At 38.3% G+C, this 19,434-nt stretch overlaps 1 protein-coding gene across 8 annotated transcripts in view; it reads right to left on the reverse strand.

Annotated features, from left to right (window-relative positions):
• GAB1 (GRB2 associated binding protein 1) overlaps positions 1-19,434 on the reverse strand; it is a 101,581-nt gene that overhangs the window by 45,521 nt on the left and 36,626 nt on the right. The window contains exon 1 of one of the 8 annotated variants that reach the window (XM_054823621.1): positions 7,663-7,714. The exons of the other annotated variants lie outside the window; for them this stretch is intronic. The gene's annotated coding sequence lies outside the window, so the exon portion shown is untranslated. Of the gene's footprint in view, positions 1-7,662; positions 7,715-19,434 lie in introns of those variants that run through there. 8 annotated transcript variants of the gene reach the window in all.

The raw sequence follows: 19,434 nt of genomic DNA on the forward strand, positions 1-19,434 counted from the left end.
TCTTAAAGCTTGATCTATTTTTAACATTTCAGTATTTGTCGTCGTAACGAAAGCTGTATACTGCCTCACTGAAGCACAGAATACTGTGCTGTATGTATAAGAGGGCTTCTTCAGTAATGGTTTTCCAAAAAAAATCTCTAAAAGAGAGCGTGCACATGTGCAAATACGTATTTATGCAATTTTTTTTAATTTTTTTTTTTTACCCCTTTGGGCATTCCTGTTCAAAATTTTTGCATTTTCTTTTACAGAGCATGTAACAGACTATTTCTCATAATCACCAAAAAAGATGCAACTGGTTTAAGTCACAAGAAAATTACAGGTACTAATTATCTGTCACGTTACTGATGTTATCAGAAACACCAAACACTGGTTTTCTGTGCTAAAAGTCAACTGCATTAAGTTTGAGAAGTCAAAAAAATAGCCATTATGGAATATAAACATTTTGTCCCAATATCAATATCATTTAACTCTGGAAAGATATTTGAGCAAACAGAGAAAAGGTGGGGGTTTTAAATGAAATATTTTTTTCATGTGTATAAAATGTGCATTATTACTATAAATAGGGTTTTAAAAACGTATTTTATAAAAACACATTTTATAAATACACCTAGTTACAAAATACCGCATGCAGATCAAATACCTCATTCAGAAGTAAAATTGTTCCTTTTGAAGGTGTAGTATGGCAAATGTCATGGGAATCAAGTTCACCGAAAGCCTGTGTAGGCTTTGTAAATTATTACAAAACACGATTTAACGAGGTTTGCTGCTTTTGTTTCAGACTAAGAAAGGCTTTGTGTGCCTCTCAGCTTGTTTTCTCCTTTGAGCTGCAAAGCGTATCAGCTGGCCTAACATAGGACATCACCACTCTTGCCAAACATTGTCCCGTTTGTAGCATGAGACCATCGTATCATGAGACCATCATAACTATAGAAACAAGCTTGTTTGCTTGTTTTTGAGGTAGTCTAAAATGTGACAAGCTGCTCACCCACAGAGCATCAAATGATCAAAGGAACAGTGGAATTCTGTATTTTTCACACAGCATTTTGAGTAGGTTACAAAGCAAACTCAAGAAATTCCTACGATTCGTTTTTCCACTCGCATATACACAAACTGCTGATTTTAAGACAAGTGAATCAGCTCAGAAATTGGCAGAAAGCATCATTTAGCAGAGTTAGGGTTTGGTTGGGTTTTGTGGGTTTTTTTTGAAAGACTGTAGCTAAACCTGTATGCACTACACAGGATTTACAATATAATCTCCTTACAAGAGATGTATCTGTTGAAGAAGGTATAGCTATACCTCCCCTAACCTTTACATTTATGGATTTTTATTTTCCCTGTCATATATATTTGAGATGTACCTCATTCAGCTGCTGGCTGTAGTTCAAAGATGTAGGAAATAGGGGATGTATGTGTAAATGGAGAGGGAAAGGAAAGAGGAAAGGGCAGGAAAGAGTAAATAATTCACATTTATATGTTAAAAAGGATTTAAACTTCCATTTGGATCCCCTCAAACTGTTGCTCAAGAGGCCAAAATAATTACACAAAATGTTTAAATAAAAGCTTAGAAATGTTAAATCAAAGACAGCTCTTTCCAGTCAATTTTTTTTTTTTTTTTTTTTTTTTTACAGCATTTGCTCTCATGTGGTCAAGTAACTCTGCTTACTGCTGAACTGGTCAATTGTCCTTCTGTGGTTTGCTAAATATTATTACCCATAATCCTCACATCATTTAAAGCTGATTTTCCTCTTCTAGCCTATTTACCACCTTTTTTTTCCTCTTGGGTAGCATCCAGTCCAAAATACCTCCAAAACTATTGGGCATTGGCTAAGCAAAAGAGGGTATCACTTACACCCCACTCCAGTAATACTGCTAATAAATCCTTCCCCCATGTATGACCAGCAGACCCAAGAATAAAATTACAAATCTCAGACCTTCCCTCTCATCTCTCAAGTGTGCAGACATTTGTGCTTAGGTTTTCATCTCCATATTCCAGAGAGCACTTTAAAAGGGCAGTATTTGGCATCCTCCTTTCCCAGAGAAATCAACTAAGACTTGGAAGAAAGAAGCGACTTGCCCAGGGGCACAGGGAAGGATCCAAAAGAACACTTGATGTTTTACAAACACAATAAAACATTTCCTTGCTCCAAAAAGAACTTATGTAAGTAGAAGACGTGCAGAGTGTGAACCCAAGAGAAGTGTGTGTGGGGGGGAAGACAGCCCAAGGTCATTTCAGAATGTTCTCCTGAACATTTAAGTCCTGAACCTACTGCTGAGGCCTTTTCACTTGTCAGCTGGGGTCAAGATTTAATTTTCTTTATGCTTTTTGCTCCCATCTATTTCATCTATCCCTCTCCCTTTACTTTTTTTCCAGTGCAAAGGTTAAACAATAGTGAAATTGCTGCATGTCTAACAAACAGCAGGAAGAAGGATCACAAACAGAAGTTGAGTGTTTCTTCTCCCTTTTGCCTCCACGTTTCTACTGTCCAGGCGTTCTGTTCATCGCAGGAGACAAACACACCTCTGGCACAGCTTCACTGACTCGAGCGTTAGACCTGTGCTCTGCGTCCCATTAGAAGCTAAAATGAAATAAAAATAAGTGTTCCTTCACACTACGCTTCTTTTTAAATCCTGTCTGTGGTAGGCATAGACCAGTGACAACTGTCACTGATGAGCTTCATCCCACAAGGCACATATTTGGGAGGACTGCTGGGAAGTAGCCAAAAGAGGTCACATTAGGTAACCGTACTTCAAGTACAGAACTTTACTTTTTCCACTTGCTACTCTTCTGGCTTGCAGAACTAACTCCAACATGGTGAAATTTCAAAATTTCAGCTGATGTTTTCCCTGAGAAATTAACACTTGTATATTTTTACATGGAAATAAATTAAGGGCTGTTTTCAGAAAGCACTTCTTTTTTTAAAGGCCATATCATGAGCACCAGAACTGAAGAATATGTAACAGCTAGTTATTTCTAAAAACCATTGTCATAACACCTACTGGCAACTGCCCTCCTTTTTCCTTAAAGGATGCCTTTGCTTTTTCTTTTTTTTTTTGAAATGTAAGATGGAACAACTAAACTGAGCACAAAAAAAAAGCATGTTTAATGTCTTAATTCTAACAGCAGAAACTGTTATTTCCAAGATTTGACAATAGTCCAAACATTCTACTTTTAGTAGTGTTAAACACTAAGAAATGTAAACAGATTGCTGCAAAATAAACAAATGTGATATGAGGAAAATACTGAATACATTATGACTTTCTTTAAATACTTAAGACTTGTTTTCCAGGAAGCACCATCTTTTCTCACTGAGCAAAATAAGGAAAAAACAGTCTCAGTGGAAGTTTCCACTCTCCTGGCCATCATCCTGATCATCTGTTCCGAATACACACAAGGCCAAAATTTCCTGTTTTCAAACTATTGTCACCATTTTCTAGTCTTGTGCTGTCGATTCTAACTTTAGCTTGTTAAATAAACAAAAGAAAACACTGAAAATACAGCAGAACAATACTTCCACACAGATTTACTGAGCACTGTTTCATAACTGATGTTTCAGCATGTGAATTAGCCTCTCAGCATTACATCGCTAATTAAAGCGTCAAAAAGGGTGCAAAAGACAATTCAGACAATGTAGCACTAACTTCTGCTTTATTTTGTGAATCTAAAACTAACTGAATATTTTCATAGTTCTTTCCATTTTGCATGGGGGTTCTTGCCTTTTTTTTTTTTTTAAAGCTTTATTCCTGTTCCCAGTGTAATTGCGCAGCCAGGTCTGTATCATCTAATTCACATTAAACTGATCCTTATTACAACTGGTAGCATCAGTCACTTCAATAAATACTTACTCTTCTGCAGTATGTCAGAAGTTGTCTAGTAGCAAGCACAAATTTCTCTCTGCCATACTCATGCACACCAGAGAATTATCATCATCTCTTCACCAAAGGAGAAGCGATTCAGAGTGCCAGACAGAGCAATAAAGCAGATCTGAAGCAGAGCCAGGACCTGAGCCCTCAATTTCACTATCTCCAAGCTAGGACAAGTGATCAGATCATGCCTCTATCTTCCTACATCATCTCATCCACTTCTTGTGCCTATAAATATTCTGTTGTTTCTGATCACTTGCAAACTTACCTTTGCACTTCTAGTTGTCCTACTTCACACCACCCACCCTGCGTGGCTAAGACATAACTCCCTAACACGCTTGCCAGCAGCTTGTTCCCTATCGCAGATATTAGCTTTGCCATCTCCTCTCACTGCTTTGTCAGCAATGAAAACATAACGCTTGTCACGGTATGATGCTTGTCACAGCATATGGGGAAGTAGATCTGTTGCAGGGCCCTTACCCACACATCTACACGGTCTTTGGTTTGCTGCCCTGTTTCTCAGAACACTTCCAAAATTTGGTCTTTTCCTCTCAATCACAAGCATGTTCTGATCCTCTCCCTCTCTAGTCTTTCTCATACCCATCCTATTTAAAATAATACTGCCAGGACAATCTCCCTTCTTTCATTCTGATCACATCATCTTCTATTTTAAAGTTCTCAATTTATTGATTTACTTTATTGCAGTTTTGATCCTCTTTTCCTATTTTTAGGCTTTTTCTTCTTAGGAAAGTCAATGGACTTACTTGACTCCCTCCCTCTTACAAGTCACCTCCTATCGCTTTGCCCTACCACAGATAGCAAATTTGGTTCATTTTTCCTTCTCTCCCGCATCTCTCATCTTCCTTCAGCTTCTGAAGGCTCCCCGAATCAATAAGCAAGGGCATGACATCTCCTTCCTTCAGATTCCTCCTAAAGATCACCCTCTCTGATAGTACTTACAATCACCCAACCAAACTACAGTTTGGCTTTGCATTAGATGGATTTATTTAAAAAGTAGTGGGTTTGTGTATTCATCAGACAAAGGTTTGTTTGTTTTTTTTTTTTTAAAGTTGCTTCAGTATTTTCATCAGCTTTTAATTAGAAGTCACTTCCCCCCACAAGTCTTAATCTAAGAAAGCAAAACATTCAGGGTAGGTTCTGCCCAATTTTTTTTTTTTAAGTGTCTGTATATTACTTATCACAAGGATTACTACAGTGTTGACAAGATCCCCTTAACAAGGCAAGCCAGAGAAGACACCAGCCATGCTGTTTGACTTGAGTTCAACTATCATGAGCTCATAGATGTATGTTGTGACAAGTTGCATGAGAGCAACACACAGAAAAATAAAAAATTTTGGATTTATAAATACAAAGCTGAAAGGTGAAGCCTACAGTTCATTGATATCAACAGCTGCTTTCTCACTAATGGCCAGGGATGAAATATTTAACCATATATTTTTGCCTATTCATTTCTCATTTCAAAGGAGGACAGTCATTTTGAAGTGGTGTTTGTAAGAAGGTGTGAAAAACCCCCATTCTTCCAGATCACAAGCCCAGTGCTTTTTGTAATATTTTGTACAGATTCAGTCTTCCTTTTTATTTTTCCTTCTTACTTGCCTACGTAGATATCTATCTTCTTCATCTGTGAAAGGCTTATACACAAGGAAAAGCAAGACACTAGAACTATGTAAAAACATGGAATTCCTGACACAATTTTGGATCCTTTAAAGGACATTGCAGTTTCAACAAACATACAACACATGCTTCACTGCTTCGTATTTGGATCACTCAAGCATGCTCATGCTGCATACAAAACAGATTTCTACAGATGACAGAGGCCAGGCATTCTGCACATCATCTCTTCAACAAAATACTCATAGTCTTAAATACTATGTGTTGTACTCCCCATAAAAAAAGGAGGGGATTTGAGCTACAGAAGCAGCAGTTTCTCCAAATTCAATAAGGAATGATGAATTAAGGGGGATTTACAAGGAGTTAGGGAGGACAGTACAAAGATGCCCCATAATTTTTACAAATTGCCTCCCAACTAACTAGCCTGGTTTAATCTACTAGTTGTATACATAATGAAAGAAGCTCCTACACATCCATTAATACACATGGAAAAGTCTCCAAAGGAAATTCCGGACAATTCTTTAAATAAACCCTACCAATTAAATTTAGGACACGTTGACACTCCATCCTTATCCATTCCTTGTGAGAGCAAGGCTGTACAATAGCTGACAATTTTGTAGATCAAGTATGTGTAGACCAAAGCAGGAGCCTCTTTTGTAAATGAGTCAGCTACTATTACAGCAATGAAATGACCGATACTCACTCAAGCCACTTTACTCAGGCACAGTAAAAGGAAAGCTAAAGGAAATCTATTGTTCTGCCAAGGCATTACAGAGTATTACATTTTTAAATACTGTGAGGCATTACAAGGAATTCCTTATTCTAGGAAAGGGGAAGAATTAGGAAGAGCATGCTCAGTGTTTACATTGTAGGACCAAAATTATTAGCTCTTCCACTACAAATCATCAGATCTGCAATGTGCATGAACCAAGTGCGCAGATATGGCAGGAAGAGCTGCTAAGAAAAGTAAAAGGTAAAGTTAAAGTCAGCATTGTGTCTGATATATACATTCTCACTTCACATGACTGAGAATATTTACCAACTAGGTTCATCAGAGGTTTTTTTTATGAACTGACCTAAAGAACTCCAGAGAAAAATTAATTTCAAAATAAACAAGTACAAAGTCAAAATTCTTTGCAAGACATCATGATATATAAATTGCTTTTACTATGCTAGTTAAACTGAGTTTCTATTATAACAAAAATATTGTTTTTCCAACACTGCAAACAATATACTTTTAGATTTAAGTAACTCACTGGTAGTAACAAAATGGTTAAGAAATTTAAAAACCAGCTACATCGCATACCAAAGGCAAACTTAACTGCATACCAGCATACTTGAAAATTAAGATGCTTTGGTACAATTACTTTAACTTACAAAATGCTCCTCTTGCTCCCATCAACTCACAAAATTTTCTACTGTTTCCTAGACTGTAACAGTACCCTCACGCCATATATTACTAGGATCAACAGCTTTGTAGAATTCAACCACCGCAACCAATTAATTTATCTTTTTTCTCCCCGCCCCAGAGCAATCTTCTGAATCAAGATTTGTTCTGAAACCAAATCCTTCCAACAGCGTTGCCATAATTGCTTACAACAAAGCTGCGCTGCCTCGCCGGAGGAACCTGAGCGCCAGGACCAAGCCCAGGTCAGCCAGCGTCTGCTCACGGCAACTCGCTGCAAACCGCCCTGTTGACAAAACTGAAGTACTCGCACTAGTGTTTTAACAGCCAAGAAATTACAGATGGTTCTTGAATAACGATACAAATATTAAGATAAACTAAGTGGTTTAGAGGGCCGTATCAACACACCTACGCATGCCCACGTATGCCTCTAACATACCGAAACGATAGGTCACAGAGCTTCTACTTGCACTTTGTGGCATAAAACTTTTTTTTTTTTAATTTATTTTGAGTTAGTGATAAAATCGAAGAAACGGGTTGAGGTTTAGGCTCGTCCTTCAGAAACAGAATTTACCAAGTCAACTTGTAAATCAAAACAAAAGCAACACATCTTTTTGAATAAAAAAAAAAAACATTTTTCAAGCAAAAAAGATAACATTCTTTAAGGAAGCCCTTGTTTACTTACTCCAATTCATTCTTCATATACCTACGTTACAAAGCAGAAAAAGAAACAACATCAAAACCAGGGTTTTCTCCTAGTTTACCTCTTCAGGTCTTCAGAAAATTTAAGCAATGTCCTGGCCATTTCTGTAGTTGTGTCTACCCCAAAATAAGCAAAGCTTTCTTTTTCCTGCCGGCTTCCCACCTCACTCTACACCACCCTATCCTCATAACCTTTGACCAACAGGAAGCAGACACAATGGACTGAAAATAACAGCAATTGTAAGATTTGGAATGATTTAATACGTGAGGGGTGGGCTTAAGATTTGAAAAACTTCCCTTGCTTTAGTTTTTCAACAGTTGCTTAAAACACATTATCTACATAGACTTACAACATTCATCAGAGATGCTAGGTTGAACAAGGCTAAAAACTGTGAAACACACTATTAAGAGCACAGAGGTATAAATTCTTGCACATGTTGAGATTCTGCATTTAAGTCAAAGTCATTAGGCTATTACATACAATGAACTTATTTTTCTGATAATGTAAACAATAGCAGTAGAAGTTTTACAGCATTGTGTATTTTATTTTTTTCCAAATATTTTTATTTATCTGAGCTTTCAGATCAGTAATAGGTATAACTATATGTCCCATAGAATAATAGGACATTCTGGTAAGAAATGTAACCAGCAGTCCATTTAAACACTGCGGTTAAAGCTATAAAAAAATGTGGTCATGGAAAGTCATGGAACAATTTGCTAATACAAGAAGGACCTTTGCTAATTCTAAGTAGCTGGGATGCACTTTGTGGTGTAGAAGGAAGGATCTTTATCTTCTCCTCATGTAAAAGCCCAAGCAATGACCCCATAGATATCTTTGTTACCAGTAAAAAATTCATGCGCTTTAAATTGTACTAACATTTTGGCATGAACACTTGAAGGTTACAGATTCCAAAGCCCAGATAGGCAATTAAAGCATTTATTTTTATTAGTTTTAATGCTTTTTGTCTTGTACCCCAAGTACCAGCTGATTATTATTTTTGCAAACCCACAATCACACCCTCTCTCTGTCATCCCTCCCCAAAGCCCTCAGGTTCCTCCTTTGCGGTTACACCACAACACATACGGGTCACGACGATAAGAGCAGAATGAACGAACTCAGAGAGGGACTCATCTCTTGTATAAGAGCTACACTGTATTTTCTGGAGGAGGGAATGGGGGGCATTAAGAGTCAGTGTCATTTTTACACAGACTCCTTGTCCTGAACACAAGATGACTAAATCAAAGGTTCTTCCACAATCACAAGAGCTGGTAACGTCCTCCACCTTGTAAATGCCAAGCAATGTTTCAAGCCTAGGAGTATTACAGTGAAATAGTTATAAGCACGCCAAAATGCAAGGTCATAATAGTGTTCCAACATAATTTTGAGTACGTTTGCTATCCCATGCACGCACTTCCTCAGGCATTCACTGTACCTCTATTGCATATTAGGCGCTGCTTGGCTTTAAAGTCATTTTAATCATGGATTTACACTAGAAATACTCTTTTCTTGGCAGGGGAAGCTCAGGCACTGCATTTCTGCAGGGTAAGACTGGATCTAGCTTGTCAATGCAGTATTTCATTAAGGTCTGCAAGTGCTCAAAATAACTACAGAGAAGCCCCTCATGATATATTTTAGCACGGTATCCACAACAACTTCCAAATAGAAGACGTCCATATTGCATACGAGCAAGCTTTTGAGCATAGCAGCAGAAGCCACCGCTGACACGTTGTAATAGTAGCTTGAAGCACAAATGGTTCCACAAGGAGAGTAAATATGAGGTTCTCTGCAAGCCTGCAGTTTAAGAGTCCCTTGAAACCACTTTGTCTGCTAATAGGATCCTCCTTTTCCCTTCCCCCATTTTAAGACACAACCTGATGCCATCACACCAAGGAATAACAGAGAAAGGATATCCTGCCTAGATTTTCCATTATACAGATCAAATCATCAATCCAGAGAGGTCTCTGCTTACACATAGGATAAAAAGAAGATGCTTCCAACTGATAAACCCTGAGAGGAAGCAAGGTTGGCTCCATGACTATTTTTAAGAAGTTAACATTCACAATGGCCTAAAATTAATGGCCAACCCCCAGGGCCCATGAAGCCTTCATTTAAAAAAAAATTTTAAATAAAAAAATTAAGGAGTTAGGCAGGGGGGAGAAAATAAAAAAAACCTAGAAGATGGCAGATATAATCATGCTTCTTCCCAGACTCACCTTGAATTAAATTTGTTTGCTCAGTTTAAGTAAGTGAAAAGTTAGGAAGCTTTATATCGTATTTTCTAGAAATGAAGCATTTCCTTCAACAATTGCTGGGAGAAATCTTACTTCACAGCTCTTGTCTTTTTGACTAATACACTTTTGCTGTATCATATGACAATAAGTAAACACAGGAAAAATAAGAATATCTTTATGTAGCTGTATCCTGAAAGAAGGAACTTGTGTCTCGGCCCTAATTTCCAAGGCCAGCTACCACAGCTGTACTGTAGCTTCCAGCTGAACAGCTCCCTACATCTCACCCCCTAACAGACAAAGGGCATTTAGTTTACCAAATGGCCAGTGTTTCACATTGAGCTCCGTTAAAAGCATCCCACGTCTAAGGTTTCATCTAGGCATGATAAGAAAAGTCATACTTTGTGTATCTGGGCAGACAATGAATACAAACATCTCTGGTATCATCTAAGGAGACATAATTTAAACGACATCATTTTAACATTAAATGCACTGAAAATGCAATTATGATGCCAGGCATTTCTTTGGATAAAGAACAAGATGAGGCAAAAGGCCCTTTAAGATCACCTTTGTAATCTAGGAAATGCCCAGAAACTCGAGACATTTTAAATATCACCACCTCCACCTTTTAGTGCTAAGAAGGATTTCTTCTTATAAGCATTTATCCTTTTGGAGGTTTGTTTTGGTTGGTTTTTGAGGGTTTTTTTTTTTTAAGGGGGGGTGGTGGTGGTCTTTTAATAAGAGCATCCTTCTGATGAGTAACTAAGAGAATCACGGAAAATAAAAACTGCCTAGAATTTCTGATCTCATCACAGACTATTCCCCTCCTCCTCTGTGCTAGATAAAAAGTGAACAATTAGCCTGCTGTTTGCTCAGTACAGTGAGATTGCTCATCTCTTCATTTGCATCAGATCACATCACAGAATAGAGAAAAACATTAAAAATAGATTAAAAAAATCTATCATTAAACCACCAACACTGCTATGAGAACTTAAACCCCATCAAGATTTGTATTATTTATTTTGTAGTTTTGAGCAGATTCAAGTGTTACAGTCCCTTTACCTTATCTGGCTTGCAAAGTACTTCACATTTTTAAGCTTCACTCTTTGACATGAAAAGCAAGCATTGCATTATCCGACTGCTTTTTACACCTTTGTGCAAGAGTTTCATAACTAATTTCTCTTAATATAAAAATGTTTAATTTTTAACTTACAGGCAGCAAAGGAAGTCTAAAACTGAATGCCTTGTTACTTTATTTATTGGCTCCCTATACATCTAAGTTGCATCTACTTTGTTTACTGACTGGAAGCTCTTACTACTGCCAGCACTTCAGGAACAATGTAACTGTGGAAAGGGGAAAACATGTTTTTCTACATTTTGTTTGTCATCTAACAGAATTATAAAGGTACACATGTACCAGTTTGAAAGTGTTTTTAATAGCTGGTAATCTCAAATGGACAAAACAACCTACCTCAGCAGGTACTGTCTGAACTTGTAACTTAACCCTTTTCATTCTGGAGCTATTTATGAGTAATAATGACTGCCAGATTTGCTGTAACACTGATTATTTTTCACTATCTGTATCATAATGACACTGAAACAGTATATTCTATTTCCAGAGATGACCGCCATTTTTTAATCCTTAAAATGGGAAGAGCTTTGGGGCAACAGCAAGAGGCACTGAAATCAGAAACAAGATTTAATATCTTGTACAAAATTTCCCAACTCTTAAAAATATATATCACCGTTTACATGAATCCAGTAAGATACACAACTGATTTCATTTGATTTTAAATATATATAATATATAAAATATATAAAAAAGAAAGATATGTCACTATAACAACATATCAAACTTCAAGTAAAAAAAGGAAGTTTCTTGGTTTCCCCATCACTTACAGTGGTATCCAAAGTCTTTCCTCCCCTAGGGAATTCTGGTGCCACCTGCATTAGGGTGTGTGACAAGGATCCACCCGTCTGTGAAGTACAGCAAGGAGAGAGGGACGCTGCTAGCCAGGCCAGGTGCCACTCACCAGGTCCTCTGAGCATGCCTCCCTCCTCCTCCTCACCAGCACTGCCAGCGGTCCTGACGTAAGACAGGCCACGGTGTTCCGTTTCAAATAGGTGAGATTTGGCAGAGGAGCGAACTTTTACACCCAACATCAGGTTTCACACAGGTTTCCTATGCTGTTGTTTATCCTCAATGCTAAACAGATGTAAGGCACGTAGAGGTCTCCAAGCGGATGGCTCCCCTGCTTGCACAGCCGGTCACCTACCCTCCCTCCCAGATCTGAAAGGCTAACAAAAATACAGGGAAAAAAATTAAATAGCTACTCTAAGCAATACTCAGCTGACCTTCACATTTGAACACGTTGGTTCTGCCTCTGCTTCAAGCCTCTTCCTTCTAGAAAGCTGCAGAGCTGAAGCTGCTTATTCACAATGTGAATCATGACAGAAGAACTGGTAAGACCAATAACAACAATGTCAAACCATAATTTTAGAAATGGCTGATGTAGAATGATTATATCTTCACTGTCACCAACTGTGAAGACAAGACACCTACTAACGTCACATTATTTGTGCTGCTGCAGTCAGCTCCCTATCAGGTGGGTGCCACTTCACCGAAGCTCGTACATGATTTGAGAGCACTCATTTCTCTTGATAGGCAGGGAGGCCAGAGACTGAGCGATGTGGAAACAAATACACTCTCGCTTTTGATAACATGCTGATGTGCCAGAGTGGTGGGAATGGCCATTCTTACTCTCCATTATAAAATTTTGCAGAGAAAATGAGACAGATTTCAGCAGATTGGGCAAGTCAACTCGGATTTTACTAAAGCAAAATTATATCACCGCACAGTGAAGATCAGAAGATTTTGAGGATGGGATGATAAAGCAAGAGTTAAAATTTTACTATCACTTCATTTTGGTTCAAAAACATGTTTTGTTTTTCTCAAGAAGATATAAACTTTAAACACGAGGCCCCATGGTGTGTTAAGAGTAAATACTGCTAGGACCGCTCACGTCAGCTACTGATGGACACCATCCAAGTTGTTTCAATTCAGAGGAAAATTATTTCGGTGATCACAAGTCACTGAATCAAAGAAACAATAAAGAGCGCTTATACCAAAGTCTTGGCACCTTAAGCAAAATATGCTGATCAATCAATTCGTTAGTCACTTTGTGACTAATAAACAAGCATCAACAGTATTAATTGTGTGCTTTCCACCTCTCACAACTCTGCTCAAATACTGCAATAAAAGCATAGGCGAACAGTTTAATAGTTAGCTATACTATGAATTCCTTCCCCACAGTGGCAGGGATAGATGATTTTCTGCAGTAACGTGTGCTTGAACTAGACTTACAAATTAAACACCTTCTGCCTGAGCAAGGTGATGACAGCGTGTGATGCTGCTTAGAGGAAAAGGTCTAGCTGAACTTCTCTGAGCATTTAAAAGAGGTATCGCATCATACCCACGGAACACAAGAGAAGTTTCAGTGATTTTATCAGACACAACAGAAATGAGCTGACAGGGTAGAGAAGCATATACAAATGACTCTTTTCTCTTTGATTCACAATATTTAGATTGTTATTTCCAGCCCAGGTTAAACAAATTGGTGTTATGATACTATTGTTAGGCTAGATGTATAAACATGCTCATGCACTTTTGGAGGCAGGCCAGCCAGCTCAACAAACAGATTACAAAAGAAACAGCAAAGAGGTAGAATGCGAGCTGCTGCTCGGGTTCACTCACCGGGCTGTTATGGAGAGGGAGCAGGGGGTGAGAAGGAAGAAAACAACAGTGGAGCAAAATATGTTGTGAACGTGCTATTTTAAGAAGCCTAAAAGGTTTCTTAAAAAAAAAAAAAGCCAAACAACAACCCAAAAAAACCAACACCCAAAAAAACCAAAACACAAACACCCATCTCAAGAGCTGGTTCATACTCAGCAAAGTAACTCCTGAGTATTTCAAAGACAGATAGATCAAGCAGTTTCAATCAGCATGCTTAACTCAAGGCAAAAGACACAAAGAAACACTGGATATAGACTTCTTATACAGATACAGTGAAAGGAAAATTAGTGCTCAAAACACACATTACCATCGGCAAAATTTTACTCAGTAGAGAAAACTATTTGTTTTCTTTATGAACAAAGAGTAAGGACAAAATATACTTTCTGGGTAGTCCAGATCTCCCACTTAGTCTCTAATGAGAAGGGCTCAGCCTTACCCCCATCTCTTCTACAACAGCTCAGGCACTTGACACGAATACTTCATTCCACCCAACGTTTCTTTAAAAAAATTAAATTAAAAAAAGGTGGGGGTTTTTTCCCTCCTCATTCCAGTCAAAGGAGAGGTGTTTTGAGACAAGTTATTTACAGTTGTTTACCAGGGCACTCAGTTTACAGATACAAAGTTGAAAGCAAGCATATATGAGCCAACAGAGATTATGGACTTTTCAGATATTACAACCAGCCTATGTAGGCAGATAAAGAGTTACAACTTTTAAATATGAAAAGCAGCGTAACAAATACAATCAAGGATTAACCTCTGTCTTGGTGAGCATGAAGCCACTTATCTGTTCCAACAGCCAACAGGACCAAGGTACCATGCCTGTGAGTTCATTTTCTAAGTGGATCCAACATGCAGAAAGAAGAAAATCACCTGAAGTAGTAAAGCCAGTAACTCATTCCCTTTGAAAAGGGCCTTGTGAGATTTCCCATTTATGATTTGCTCTCCTCCGTTCATGGCAGATGCTCTGGAAAGAGTAAACTGGGTTGCAGTCATACCAACAAAGGAGGTTTCTTTTTCATAATGAAAATACTTGCCTTGTTTCACTAGAAATACTCTATAATTTTAAATTCTATTCAGAGGAACAGCTCCTTTGCCAGCAAAATACAGCTGCGTACCAAGGCCTTGCTCTGTCCGTAAAGTAAAAAGTAACTGCAAAGTAGCGCCATTAACTGAGTACCCTCAAACATCTCAGGCAACATCAGGACTTGACCAAGGTCTCCGAATAGGAGATCTTGAGATACTTCAACTCAGCCAGCACGCTTGGAGAGCAAGTTAAAATTGAAATGGAAGACATTTCCATACTATGCATAACAGATATTGTAATTCACTCCAATCTACTATACAGAAAGATATACTTAATTACACTAAAATAACGCTTTGTGAATGGTTTAAAAAGGGGAAAAAATGCAATCAACAAATTTGTAATGCTTGCCAGTTCATTTATTTTCTTAAGCATTTAGTATTTGATGAAATTTGACTTGATTTTGCATGTAAATTATTGGCCTGCCTCTTATTTATGTATCACTGATATCCAGTATAACAAATTTTAAAATCAATCATATGAGATATGTCTATGATTGTTATGCTATTTTTACTAAACTATGAAAATTAAACCGGAAAACTCAGTATGTACTTGCTCTGCTGATCATATTTCACAGACTATTGCTGTCTACAACCCATTAGTAACTTGTGCAAGTTTCCTTTTTTTTTTTGTGTCAAATACACATGGAAGAACATTATCCTCCCAGTGTGCATATTTCCCCACTTCACATGCTGGAACAGGTTGTTGTTGTGGGTTTTGGTTTTTGAGTTGGGGTTTTTGTGGGGTTTGGGTTTTTTTTTTTTTGTGTGTGTGTGTGTTTTGGGGGTGGGGGGGGATGTTGACACCAGATCCTAAATATCCCTTAGACAAAGATCACTTCCTTGCAGAACTGCTCAATAAATAGACCACATTTGACAGAGTTCAGAAGATACTACATTGCTGGGGATCCCTTACCAAAACAATAGAGTATCTGTGCTTTTGTCTCACTGGATGTGCACATGTGCTTATTAATATCATATAGTACTTTCTCTACACAACAGAAATGGACTTACTGCTCACAAGATGCAGCGAAAGTTAGAAATGTTTCTTCTGTTTGTCCCCCCCCACCCCCAAAAGTTTAATAGGGCTATTCTTTAACACAGAAAAACCTGACTATGCAGCAACAGTAGTTACTGCCAGTCTCAATAGTACTCCTGACCTTCCAAAATTCTGTTCTAGTAACCCTTGTATTATAAATACTGTAACACTGGAGTCCCAGAATTAGAAACATTAGTTTTTCATTTTAGTTTCCTAGCAAAAACAAAGCACAAGTATACAACTGGTCAAGTATACTACTTTTCGTTTGAAATTCAACATTTTTTTCAATGAGCTTCTTAAAACAAGTAGCACATGACCCAGTCAGATAGGATTTCTGTATACCACCAGTTCTAGTATGAGCCTGTACTGCCTCCTGCACTATTTGTAAACAGGACAGACAAGAGGATGAGGACCATCACTTACACTATACCTCATCCTAGGTCAAGACAAAGCCAACCTTCAGAAAAAACATACTTACTTTATAAAAACACAACTGTGATACACACTGTCATATTCCCCTTTGCTGTAGGGACACAGAAGTTACACAAAGCAGAAACATTTCCTTTTAACATTAATACTACAGAATTTCACAAAGAACAGCAAAGTATAATAAAACTAAAGTAGCACAAGCCTGACACAGACTTTAAAAGAAAATGACACCATCATCCAGAATCTTACTTTAAAACACAGGAAGATGGAACCCCCTTCATCAGCCTCCAGCAACTGCGACTTTTATCCAGGAGAAAAACCCAGCGAGATCTCCATTTCAGCATCACTCCAAGGAGAGCACTACACTTATTTAACATCAGTTCCCAACAGCAATACAACTGAAAGCTCTGCAATCTGGTAGACTCAGTGAAGGTTTTAATCATCTAATGAGATTACCTCATCCGTGTGCGGTTTCACAATGCAGTCTCAATGGTAGCCCATTATTGCAGTCCCCTGACACGCAGTATCAATCATGCTAATCGGCTTACTCTGCTATCACTCCTACAGCTAGATGACTGCCATGCACAGAAACCAAAACCGTGAAGAGTTTCTACCTCACAAGATAAAAAGAAATTGTAAAATTAATATCACTTCTACCCAACAGGTTATGAGCTACATTCCATTTTTAAATTTTACATATGCTTTATGCTCAATCATAGCAAAGTACAACAGCTGCCTCATGGAGAACATGAAGTTTCCATATAACAATTTACATGTTTATAGTTAATAAATTTCACATTGGAAAATCATAAAGCTTCATAGAACATCAGTAGCTGCCTTTTCTGAAACACAGGCTTCCCCAGCTATCATCAAATGGAGCTCAAAGCACAGCACACTGGCTGTTTTACTGTTGCCAACATAAAAACGTTATAGTAATTAATACTGTTCATTTACCAAAGCAAGAAGCATCTAACCTCAAAGTAACATAACATATGTACAAATAAAACTTGTTCTATTCGACAGATGAGGCTAATGAGAAAAATCTAAATATTAAAACTAAACTTAGCCTGTATTTTGTTCTTTGGTTGCAAGGGAAAAAAAAAAATAGCCCTGAGTTCTAATGTCTTCCTAGATAACACAGGGATCCAGTTGTTGTACATACAGTTAAAAAAAGTTAGCCATGCTACACAGGCTCGAAAGACAAAAAAACCAAGCCCCTCCAGTATCAGCATTCTATACAAGAGAGATTAAGCAGCTTGCCCAAAGCAACACGAGAATCATGGGCAAAAATCAAAGACGTACCTGTTAAATTAGCACTGCCTTATCACATTGGCTTTACCTCTTACGCTTTTCCCAAAGCACTTGAAAATATTTGTGCTACCAAAATTTCAACACATCTTCATTCAATGCAAGAAAAAAAAACAATGCACAAGCAAAAGCACAGATATTAACACACAGTTAACAACATGTTTTGGTTGTTTTTAAGGGCTATCTAGACTTTAAGGGTACCTAGACTTGACTGGGGACTCTAAAACAGGTCTCCCTAACCCAAAACATCTTCTCTAGTGTATCCTTTTACCATTAGCTGCTATCAATCATGTGAAGGAAAGGAAAATTAAATAAAGGAGACCAGATGAGTATATAAGGCTATAATCTTGTCATATTGAGGTTGGAAATATACAGAACCACTTACAATTTGACACAACCTGTAAAAAGCAGGAATCTCAAAATAAAACACCCAAACCAAAAATGCAGAAAAAACAAACAAACAAAAAACCAAAACAAACATACACACAACTAATATGAAGCAGCAGCTTTAGGCCTTTACAACCCTGTTGCTGATTATCAGCCCATTTTGCTGGACGAAGCATCCCTCAACTCTTCTGAAAACATCTCAACCCACTGCCAGGATACTCATTAAAAATAGGAATGTGAAAAGGGAAAACTAGTATGGCAATCTGTGGGGGGAAAAAAGTCTTTTGATCTTGTTATCCAAAATTAACTGACTTGTAAGCCACTGACTCAGTTGGCCCAACTGAAGCCGGGATCTGACTCGGGACTCTCGCCTTGCTCAGCAATCAGTTTTAAAGACAGCAGATACTAAAAGGTAACCTTGTGTCATCTGACATTCCAGAAAAAAACGCACCGTATTTTATAGAGCATCTACATTTTCTCTTCTGCTTTTCCACAGGCATACTCAATCCAAGCAGTTCAATAACTTCACATTTTTATAGCATGCCATCTTTGCACACCCCAAATGAAGGCAAATAGCTCTCCATTTCAAATAAGAAAATAGAGACCGTGCTGGTTTGGGCTGGGATAGAGTTAACTTTCTTCATAGTAGCTAGCACGGGGCCGTGTTTTGGATTTGTGCTGAAAACAGTGTTGATGACACAGGGATGCTTTCGTTACTGCTAAGCAGTGCTTGCACAGAATCAAGGCCTTTTCCGCTTCTCACACCTGTGGCTGTGGATAAGTCCATGCTGCAGCAGGTGCACCTTGAAGCATCAGTGGCTGTGCATGAGGTCATGCTGGAGCACCTCAAAGCATATGGCCATGGATAAGCCCACAACAGAGCAGGTACACCCCTGGCCAGGAGAGAGCAAGCAGCTGTGTGGTGCTTAGTTGCTGGCTGGAGTTAAATCACAACAAAGGCTTACAAATAACTTACCCCTGCTACCCAAATGAATGCTGACCCTCCAGAATAGAATATAAAACTGGGTCATGCTGATTCTCTTGCCAAGACTTTATCACTTTTATACTGAGTTAACACTTTTGATTTCTCAAACTTCCAAACAAATGAAGGACAAGACTATGATCAAGAGTAGTGAGAATGAATTTATGAAAGGAAAATTAGGCCTGACCAACCTGACAAAATGACTGATTTAGGGGATTATGGACAAGCAGTGAATTTTTAATTATCTTGACTTCAGGAAAGCTTTCGGCACTGTCTCCCATGACATTCTCAGACAAACCCAGTGAAATATGGGCTAGATAAGTGGACAGAAAGGCAGACTGAAGAGTGGCTGAACTTCTAGGCTCAGAGGCTTGCAATCAGCAGCATGAAGTCCAGGTGGAGGTTAGTTACTGGTGGCATACCCCAGGCATCAATACTGGAGCCAATTCTGTTGTGTATCTTCACGAATGATGGGACAGAGTGCACCCTCAGCAAGTTTGCAGATGATACAAAACAGAAAGGAGCAATTGATACACCAGATGGCTGTGCAGGCACTCAGAGGGACCTCAATGGGCTGGAAAAATGGG

This window comes from Grus americana, chromosome 4 (assembly GCF_028858705.1).
Source record: "Grus americana isolate bGruAme1 chromosome 4, bGruAme1.mat, whole genome shotgun sequence".
NCBI lineage: Eukaryota > Metazoa > Chordata > Aves > Gruiformes > Gruidae > Grus > Grus americana.